The sequence below is a fragment of the Cebus imitator genome, unplaced genomic scaffold (genome assembly GCF_001604975.1).
Source record: "Cebus imitator isolate Cc_AM_T3 unplaced genomic scaffold, Cebus_imitator-1.0 Scaffold224, whole genome shotgun sequence".
Classification (NCBI taxonomy): Eukaryota; Metazoa; Chordata; class Mammalia; order Primates; family Cebidae; genus Cebus; species Cebus imitator.
Window position 1 is genome coordinate 582,258 of NW_016107539.1, and position 10,796 is coordinate 593,053.

A 10,796-nucleotide genomic window follows, 5' to 3' on the forward strand; every position below is an offset into this window, starting at 1 on the left:
CCTGCCCCGCCCTCCCAAAGTGCTGGGATTACAGATGTGAGCTACAGTGCCCAGCTGAGACTTTTGACCTGATTATAAGCACAGAGGCAGCAGGATCTGTGAAACTTCCCAAGCCAGCCTCACCCCCAATGCTCAGGGGCTGTGGACATGTCAGGTGAGTCTTCAGCATGGCCTGGATTACAAAACCTCAGGGTTTGTCCCTCAAAACCTGTCTGCAGGGACCAAAAAGTGAAGGGAGAGGAAAAGACCCTCATCGAATTCTCACCCCTGTTCTAGAGCGTGCCCTGCCTTCACACCTGTGAGGCAGACATCAGCGTTGTTTAAAGCTCTAATGTTTGAGGGACAAGATTTTACCTATGTGTCTCTTTTATCTGGCTTCTCTTTCACATACTTCATGAGATGATGGAGCAGTTCGAAACACATGCTGTTTTTGGTGACTGTCATTTAATTACCATTTGATATCATTTCTCTTCAGAATGAAAAGCTTGCTATAGCTGTTCTTACAGTAGAAGAAGATTATGGTGATGAATTCTCTCTGCCTTTTTTTTAATTTGAAATGTCTTCATTTTGCTTTTTTTTTTTTTTTGAGATAGGGTCTTGCCCCATCACCTAGGCTGGAGTGCAGTGGTGCAATCATAGCTTGCTATAACCTCTAACTTTTGGGCTCAAGCGATATTCCTGCTTCAGCCTCCCAAGAAGCCAGGACTACAGGCATGTACCACCATGCCCAGCTAATTTTTATTGATCGATTTATTTTGTAGAGACAGAGTCTCCCTACATTGCCAAGGGTGGTCTCAAACTCCTGGGCCCAAGCAATTCTCCTGCTTTGGCCTCCCAAAGTGTTGGAATTACAGGCATGAGCCACTGTGCCCAGCCGTGTTTTCATTTTTGAAGGATAGTTTCATTTGATAAAGAATTATGATTTTTTTTTTTTTTTTGAACATCCTAAAGACATTACTCCCTTCTCTGGCCTTCATTCGTTCTAATGAGAAATCAGCCATAATTCTTATCATTATCTTCCAGTATGTAATATGTTGCTTTCCTCTGACTACCTTTAAGGTTTTTTCTTTATATTTCCCTTTCAGGAATTTGACTGCAATGTGCCCATGTAGCCGTTTTTATTCTATTTATCTTATTTGAGGTTTGCTAAGCTTCTTGGACTTGTAAGTTGATATCTCTCACCAAATTTGGGAAGGGTTTGGCCATTAATTCTTCAAATTTTTTCCGCCTAGACTCCAATTACATTTATATTAGGTGACTGAACATGTTTGTAATTGCTGCCTTAAATTTCTTGCCTGAAATTATTACAACATCTGGGATCATTTTCTATTAAATGCTTTTTTTCCTTGATGATGAACCACTTTTTTTCTGCTTCTTTGTGTGTTTAGTGACTTACGATTCACTACTGGACATCATGAATGATATGTTGTAGAGATTCTGGGTTCTGTTGTGCTCCTTGGAAGAGTTATTATTTTTTCTAGCAGGCAGTTAATTTGAATAGGTTCATACTCCAAACTCTGCCTCCCTCAATGTCAGCAGAGACTCTGACTCAGTTCTTTCAGTTTCTAGCTGTTGCTTTTTCACTATAGTTCCTGGGTTTTCCCTGACCCGTGTAGTTTTGTGGTCAGTTAAGAATTTGAGTGCATTTTATATACAGATGTTAGGGCGAATTCCAGCTGCAGTTCCTCCTCTCCCTGGATTTACCACCTAACAATGCAGCGGCTTTCCAGCCTTCAATCTTTGACACCTCCAGCCAGTAAACTGCAGCTTTTTGTCATTCAGCTGCTTGCGGAGTGGCAAGTACCCTCAGGCAAAAAGTCACTAATATGCAAATCCCACACTTAGCTTCCTCTGTTTCTGGTTGGTCTCCAGCGCCTTCAAGTAGTTGTTTTTAAAAATATGTTGTCCAGATTTTATAATTATGTGTGGGTAGGACAGTTCAATCACCTGACCCCCCCCATCTTATTCCTATAGCATTTTATAACTTGGAATTTGATGCCAGCATAAAAAGTTAAAATATTTCACAAAAATATGATTTTGAGGTTGCAAAAAATCAAATTTTTCTGCTGTGACAAATTGGTTGGAATCAAACGCAGCCCCCTCGGCTCCTGCAGCATCACCCCACCTCCTGCAGCATCACCCCGCCAGGAAAAGCATGGCTTTTCCAGTTTGATGCTGTCCCCACCACACCCTGTTGTCTACCCCAGCTAAGGCCCACTGTCAATTTCTTTGTATCATTTTCAAGTCGGTTTTATAGGGCATTGTTTCCAATCAAAGTCTGTTTCAGAGTTTTTCCTTGTACCCCTACTCAAGTGTGGGCCCAGTGGCTTATTCTGTGTGTGACCTACTTGCCTATCCTCTCTTTTCCCTATAATGCTTTTTATCCTCAGAGCTTCTTTTTCTCCAGCGTTCCATGCTCTTAAACATTCTTTGACCTTTTCTCCCCTTCCTCCAACCCTCTCTTTCTTTTCCTTCCTCCATTATTAATAGAGCACCTACTATGTTTTAGCACTGCCGTAGGAGCTGGGGAAATAGCACTGAAGAAAACAGAAAGAAAAAAAAAAAAAGGGCCAGGCAAAGTGGCTCACACCTGTAATCTCAGCACTTTGGGAGGCTGAGGTGGGCTGATTGCTTGGGGCCAGGAGTTTGAGACCAGCCTGGACAACATGGCAAAACCCCATCTCTGCTAAAAATACAAAAATTAGCTGGGCATGGTGGTACACGCCTATAATCCCAGCTGCTTGGGAGGCTGAGGCACAAGACTCACTTGAGCCTGGGAGGCAGAGGTTGCAGTGAGCCGAGATCGCACCACTGCACTCCAGCCTGGGTGTCAGAGTGAGACTCTGTCTCAATTAAAAACAAGACAACAGGAAAAAAAAATGTTTGCCTTCATGGAGTTGATCTATGTGAAGGTAGAATCGTGACCATGAACAATTCATATTATAGCAGTAAGTTCTGAGAAAGATAAAGCTGGGTAAGAGGCTGTAGTAATGGGTGCGCAAATGTTTGTATGTCTTATTCTCTCAGCCCCGAAATAATTTTTCACTGAATGAACAATTCTGTACTTGTTCATGTTTTTCACCCCTCAGGTGGCAGGAAGTGCTTTGTATGGGTCAGTCTTGACTTTATCCACTTCCTAGCTTTGTGATTCAGAAATTCCCCCAGTGCTATGCCTCAATTTCCTCATCAGTAACATAGGGATACGAATATTATCTACCTTTTAGGGTTATTGAGAGGATTAAATGAGTTAATACATGTGAAATGTGTGTTTAACATAGTGCCTGGCATATAGCAAATAACTTCACAAACATTAGCCAATAAAGATATCAATTACCCAACACAATGACTGACACATTGTGAGCAATCAATGAATAGTAATGTAATGGTTACCATTACAAATGACCGTTTGACTTATGGCTTTATGATGTTTCAAAAGCAATGCACATACAGAAGAAACCATACCCACACAACCATTCTGTTTTTCACTTTCAGTACAGTATTTGATAAATTGCATGAGATAGTCAAGACGTTGTTATAAAATAGGCTTTATGTCAGATGACTTTGCCCAACTGTAGGCTAATGTAAGTGTTCTGCGCACATTTAAGATAGGCTAGGCTAAGCTATGATGTTAGGTAGTTTAGGTGTGTTAAATGCATTTTAGACTTACAGTATTTTCAACTTACAAAGGATTTATCAGGAGGTAGCCCCATGCTGAGTCAAAGAGCATCGGTATTTCTCCAGTTCTGAATACTGATATCCAATAGATTGCTTCTCCTTCTACTAGGTCAACAGTATCATCTCCCTTGTTGGAGCTAACAGAAAAAAGCAGTGAGAATCAATAATACAGAAATTACATATTGGCAGCATCATGGAAAACTGCCTGGGAGGAATCCAGTGGGGAGCTGGGGCTGGAGGTAGCTGCTATTGGGAAGGATTCCACTTTTAGTTGTTGTTGTTGATGTGTGAAATAACAATTTGAGAAGTGAGAAAATGCCACGATAGAGCTCCAGGGGCTGGACCGGCTCTATAGACCCAATAGAGTTGAGTCAACATTGGAGATGCTCCAAGAAATGTCCATTCTTTCCTTCCTCTGTCCAACATCACCTTCCATGCCTGCCCAATGTGTTCCTGCCAAAAATGGCTCCTTCCCTTCCTGCCATCTCTGGTGGGCATTATTTGGCTTGGGCTCATTTTCTCTCCATCCCTTAATGAAGTTTGAATTGCCCTCTACTACCAACATATGCTATTTCCCAAATTCTCAGGCAAGCTCAGGGAAGGAGGTGTCAGAGTTCTGCCGGCCTTGCTGGCTTTGATCGATATTTGTCAGAGCCTGGTAGGGCTGCTTTGACTTTGTGTTTCTGAGTTCCTGGTGAGGAGCTGGCTTGCAGGAAACATATCATTAAGACGAGCTGTCAGAACAAACTGCTTTGCAGCCCCAGATTGCTTGTAGGTGGCAGGTCCTGAAGACTTGGGTCCAGGCTCTACCTGAGTGGGTGTTTACCAGGTGCCGTCTGGGGATCCTGAGTCAAGCCACCTCTCTTCTCCCATAGGCCCACTGTGGGCCAGATGTTCTGTTTCCACGAAAACAAATAAGGGACTTGTTCTGTAAAATGGGGATATTGGAACTTTGGCATTTTCCTTCCTCATTATGACTTTATATTGTTATGAAAGGTTTGGCTGTCAATAACAGAGACCCAAGTAACAGTAGCTTCAATAAGGGAGAAGCTTATCTCACTCTCTTGTCACAGTCCAGAGGGACGTGGTACAGGGCTGGCAGGGCAGTTCTGCTCCATGAAGTCTCCAGGTGGCTTGTTACTTCCCTGTGCGTATCTTCCATTTCCCAAGGTTACATCATTGTCCAAGAGGACTGTTACAGCTCCTGCCATCTCGGCTGCATTCCAGTCATCAGGAAGGAGAAAGGACAAAGACAGATTATTCACTTCAAGGCCTCTTCCCAGAAGTTGCAGGCATTTCTTCCACTCACAGCCCTATTGGCCAGCATTGAGTCACATGACTACTCCTAGCTGCAAAGGAAGCTGGGAAATGCAGTCTTTATTTCTACTGGCCATGTGCTCAGCCACAACACATAGCTGCTAGGAATGTGAGCTCTATCACTAACAGAGAAAGAAAAATGGTCACTGGTGGAGAAGTAGCAGGTTGTTTGGAGAAAGTGATACTGCTATGGAAAACATCGTTGAATGAAATCAGAGGACTCATGACTTTGCATTTCAGTCTGTCCTATAACTTTCCCAAGTCTCAATTTCCTTACCTACGAGGTGGGTGATAGTGACTACCTCACAATTTGTGAAGATTAAATGACACGGCATATTGAAAGATACTTCTTAAGTTTGTCTTTCTTTCTTTCCTTCCTTCCTTTCTTTCTTCCTTCCTTCCTTCCTTTCTTTCTTTCTTTCTTTTCTTTCTTTCTTTCTCTTTCTTTCTCTCTCTCTCTCTTTCTTTCTTTCCTTCTTTCTTTCTCTTTCTCTCTCTCTCTTTCTCTCTTTCTTTCTTTCTTTCTTTCTTTCTTTCTTTCTTTCTTTCTTTCTTCTTTCTTTCTTTCTTTCTCCCTCCTTCCTCCTTTCTCTTTCTTTCTTTTTTTAAATTTTTTTTTGAGAAGGAGTTTCACTCTTGTTGCTCAGGCTGGAGTGCAATGGTGTGATCTCAACTCACCGCAACCTCCATCTCCCAGGTTCAAGTGATTCTTCTGCCTCAGCCTACCAAGTAGCTCGGATTACAGGCATGTGCCACTATACATGCATGTAATCCTGGCTAATTTTGTATTTTTAGCAGAGACAAGGTTTCTCCATGTTGGCCAGGCTGGTCTCAAACTCCCAACCTCAGCTGACCCACCTGCCTCGGCCCCTGAAAGTGCTGGCATCACAGGCGTGGGCCACCACATCCGGCCTTCTTAAGCTTCTTAAAATGTCTGCATACGTTTGAGGACACGTTGTGGAAATTCATTTCCAGTGCTGATAATGTGCATATCTAATGTAGGGAGGCCTCTTTATGAAAAAACATGCACCTATCTGCAGGCTTCCCACTTACCTAGGTCCTGGACCTTGTAGATTCTCTGTAGCTGGTGGGCAACAAAAATCATTTGTTATACCTGGGGCCTGTTAGTGTAGGATGTGGCGTCATGAAGTCCAGGTGTGGTACGGGGAATAATTGTAAAGCTTGGTGTGGGTACAATCAGTGCACGAGACAATTTTAGATGGGACACTTGAAACTTTTTTAATAGTGATATGTTTATTTGAACATATTAAGAAAAAAGGAAAACTTGATCAAACTTGGCAATTTAATAGATATTATTGCTTAGGACAAGACTGAATTTTATAAAAAGTGAGTTTATTAATGAAATATTTAAGTAAATAATAATCTAAGTGGTACTTGGCTTTGGTAGAAACTCAGATGGGAATTGCAATTTCAGCTGATACTTTGATTTCAGCCTGGGAAGCCCCTGAGCAGAGGATGCAATTAACCTTTTTTCCTGGACCCCAGACCCGTGGAAACTAGATAATAAATGTGTGTGGTTCTAAGTTGCTGAGTTTGTGGTAATTTGTTATATACCAATAGAAAATTGATATACGCTTCAGCCCGATCGCCATCTAGCCGCCATCATGGATACCAGCTGTGTGCAGCCTATCAAGCTGGTCAGGGTCACCTAGGTCCTGGGCAGGACCCGTTCTCAGGGACAGTGCACGCAGGTGCACATGAATTTATGGATGACGCTCCATCATCCACAACATAAAATGCCCTGTGTGTGCGGGCAACATGCTCCCCCTGTTGGAGTCAGAGTGGGAGACCCAGAGGTTGCGCTGAGTCAGAGTGGGAGGCCAGGAGGTTGCGCTGAGCTTGACGCCTCAGTGGGTCTTGGATGGTGGGTTCAGCCACTTGGCCGATGGGAATGGTGTGTCACAATCTGTGCCTTTATTTTGTGCCACCACACGTAAATTGAGCTGCACCTTTAAATAAAGTGTTTGTGTTGCAAGTTTTTTTTTTTTTTTTTTTTTTTAAACCGACATACATTGTTAGAGGCTTAGACTTGAGGAATGTCACTCACCTAGCAAATTTCTTATAGCAAACCAGGTCCTCCTTTGTAACATGGTGATACCCATTTGTCAGTTAGCAGGAGCAACAGGTGAGGAAATACATGTAAATTCTTACCTAAAGTGAGGAAAATATTGGTCTGAAGAACTGTTGGTTAGAACACAAGAGTTATAGGATAATTCCCACCACTTTTCCCCAGTTTCATGATTCCAGGGATGGCAAACTCTGGCAAATTTCAGTGAAGATTTACAGTATATGACTTGGCAGAACTTCTTTTTCTTTTAAAGATGAGACCTCACCATGTTGCCCAGGGCAGAGCGCAGCGGCTATTCACGGGCACCATCACAACGCACTGCAGCCCCGACCTCCTGGCTCGTGCAGTCCTTCTGCCTCAGCCTCCTGAGGATCTGCGATTACAGACATCCACCACCATACCTGGATGGCAGAACTTTCATTTAATAGCCTAGTTTCTTGACTCAGTTCTTCCTAACCATTTCAAAAGGGTCTGAGCTTGAATACAAGCCTGATGAGACATTGGAGCATGGAAAATTCTGGCCAGCACATCATCTTTTTTAGGGAAAAATGACAGGCTGATGCTTTTGGGTGTGAGGTCAGATGCAAGGACAACTAGGTAACAAAGCCTCCACTGAGCTTCCTGATACAACCTTCTGTCCATGTCTGGGGGAGAAAAAGTGCTCTGCTCAGGATTTTGATGGAATAGCCACTCACGGGATTTCAGATAAAAAGGCTTTTCAAAAGGCCTTGGAAATGATTTCTTAGAGCAAAAAGAAATGGGTGCCCAGCGAGTAGCTTAATCCAGCTTGAGTTTTGCTAATTAGGAAGATTTGATCATTATTCCGGAGTCAGACACGCTGCCGTTGCGCCACGAGGCCACGGGTGATTTGATCATTATTCTAAAGTAACTTCACTGCAGATAAAAGTCACCTGGGTCACTTATTCTAAAAACTTCTCAGATCCCCAATGCCCAGAGAGTCAGATTCGGGAATCTTAGGTAGACGCCAGCTGTCTGCACTTTATCAGGCATCCCAGGTGATTATGATGTCTGCCCGTAACTAAGGCAGGAGGTGCGCTGGCAAATGTCTAGCAGCCAGCTTCTGGGGAGGCGAACCCTGATCTGTAGCGTTTGCAGTTTTCGGAGGCAGAAACACCCCCAGCAAGGCTTATGTCACTGACTGGGTGCAGAATTGGGAAGAAATACGAAGTAGCCCTTCCACCACACAGGTACGCAAACAATCAAATAGATACAAATAACCCTAAGAACATAGAAGGAGTGAAATGCAGTAAAATGATTAGGAAATGCTGGGTTGTAATTATGTACTGTCTTTCTTCTAAATATAATTTATTTAATTCTGTTTATATAATCTGATGGTTAGTAGTGGTTCTGTTTATCAACCGGTTCACAAAATTCCTAAAAATGTAACATTAGGCTTTCCCAAGCCAGGACAAGTCAGATTCAGCACAATGAGTTGGGCCACACTGGTTTGATTCTAAAATAATTGTATGATTTCTGGGGGCAGGGCCAGGCAGCTTAGCTCTAAGAGCTCCCCCGGTGATGCTAATGTTTAGTCAGGGCTGAGAACCACTGACCTGAACCCTCACGACTCAGTGTTTGGCCCCAGGATCTGCTGCATCAACAGAATCTCAGGCCCAGGCCCAGCCGCAGCCCTGCTGAACCAGAACCTGCATTTCGATAAGAACTGCAGGTGATTCCGGTGCAGCACCAATAACGGTAAAGGACTCAGTGATTCGCAAACGCCAGTGTATCTGCACCTGCAGGGCAGAGTCTGGGAAATGCAGATTCCTGGGCTCACCTCTAGCAGTCCCCACTCAGTGAATCTGGGGCTCCAGGGATCTGTATTGGGGTGTGATGGGGTTCCCTATGTGCTTTGAGGCACTTCCTGGTCTGGGAAAGTGCTGGAGATGGTTGGATTCAAACACAGATCTATGGGATGGAAGGGAAAATCTAACAAGAGGAAGAGGAATTCTTAAATCTGCACCCCGTGAATGTCACTAGGTACAGGAGAACAAAAGGATACTGGGAAGAATGCAGGGCGATTTCACGGCCAGGAGGAGCTGCTGTTAAGGGAGACCCCACGCTTGGCCACTCGGGCCGCTCAGGCATGCATGTGCCCAGGTGTGGATGGAACAGCGTGGGGAGTGGAGGGGCATGGACTTGAGAGTCAGGGCCCTGGGTTCGTTTCCCACCCATCACTCATGAGCAGTTTCCCAGCGACTCTGCGCTTTGGCTCGTTCTGCTGTGAAATGGGGGTTATAACCTTTCCCCTCATAGGGGCTTGTTCTGAGAAAACAATGAGATGGTGCATGTAGGCAGCCAGGCACTTGGCAGGCTCAGCCCAGGGTCGCTGCGACTGACTGGATCTCTCTGTGCGTGCCTATGCACACGTGATCATCACTATGGCAATGCAAGATCAGTGGGAGGGGACCATGATGCCACACTGGCTAACCCCAGAACTTTATGCTGAGTTCAAGGGCAAACCAGAAGGCCAGGGGAAGTGGATAGAAACCTGGCTTTTGTTAGAAACGCTCCTAACTAAATAGCACTCCTCTGGGAGGGTAGATTAGAACGGCCAAAGCTACAACCTGCAAAGGACAGAGAACACAAAAGCACATTGTTTCATGATGCTGGGTGAAAGAATAGAGGGAGGTGGGAGGAAATACTGCGTCTCTGTGTTTAGAAGGGGAAACAGATCACTAAGTGAGGTGTCGGAAGGAGTCTATTTTCTTTTCTTTAGTTTTTTCCAGCAAAGATAAGCCACAGGTATATGAAGTCCATGGCATCTTCCAGGTTTCTCAATGAATTGGGCAGATCATTGTGTGGCTTTCACTTTTTTTGTTTTTTGAGACAGGGTCTTGCTCTGTCACTCTGGCTGGAGTGGTGATCACTGCTCACTGCAGCCTCTGCCTCCCTGGGCTCAGGTGATCCTTCCTGCTTGGCTTTCTAAGTAGCTAGGACTACAGGTATGTACCACCATGCCTGGCAAATTTTTTTTTGTACATTATATATATATAATGCAGTTGGGCTTTCATCGTGTTGCCCAAGCTGGTCTTTTAACCAACCATCCACCTTGACTTCCCAAAGTGCTGGGATTACAGGTGTGAGCCACCGCATCTGGGCCATCATGTGGCTTTTAGTCCTTACTTTTAGAAAATGCACAAGAGCAGTCCTTGACTCAGAGGAGCAGATAGGAAGCAGTCTGTGGAGTGGCGGGTCTGGGAATTGAAGGCTGCAGTGAACAGCCACAGGGCACAGGGGATTCAGAGATGGGGGCAAACCTTGGGTAACATCTCACCAGGAAGGCGTTCTTCATGTCTAAGCCCCCAGCTCTGTAAGTAGCTCCTGTTGGCCTGTGGGGTTTTGCAAGGAGAATGGCAATGGGTAGAAAAGGCGCTTGGGGCCGGGTGTGGTGGCGCACATCTGTAATCCCAGCACTTTGGGAGGCCGAGGCAGGCAGATCACGAAGTTAGGAGATCGAGACCATCCTGACCAACATGGTGAAACCTCATCTCTACTAAAATACAGAAAATTAGCTGGGTGTGGTGGCATGCGCCTATAGTCCCAGCTACTCGGGAGGCTAAGGCAGGAGAATCGCTTGAACCCAGGAGGTTGGAGGTTGCAGTGAGCCGAGATCGCACCACTCCACTTTAGCCTGATAACAGAGCAAGAATCCATCTCAAAAAAAAAGTCCACTTACAAAAACCAAGATACC

At 44.6% G+C, this 10,796-nt stretch overlaps 1 long non-coding RNA gene across 1 annotated transcript in view; it reads left to right on the forward strand.

The window, feature by feature from the left end:
- Window positions 1-6,611: 6,611 nt before the first annotated feature.
- LOC108281337 overlaps window positions 6,612-10,796 on the forward strand; it is a 20,159-nt gene continuing 15,974 nt past the window's right edge. The window contains exon 1 of the long non-coding RNA XR_001815946.2: window positions 6,612-6,704. This is a non-coding gene — a long non-coding RNA (uncharacterized LOC108281337). The remainder of the gene's footprint in view (window positions 6,705-10,796) is intronic.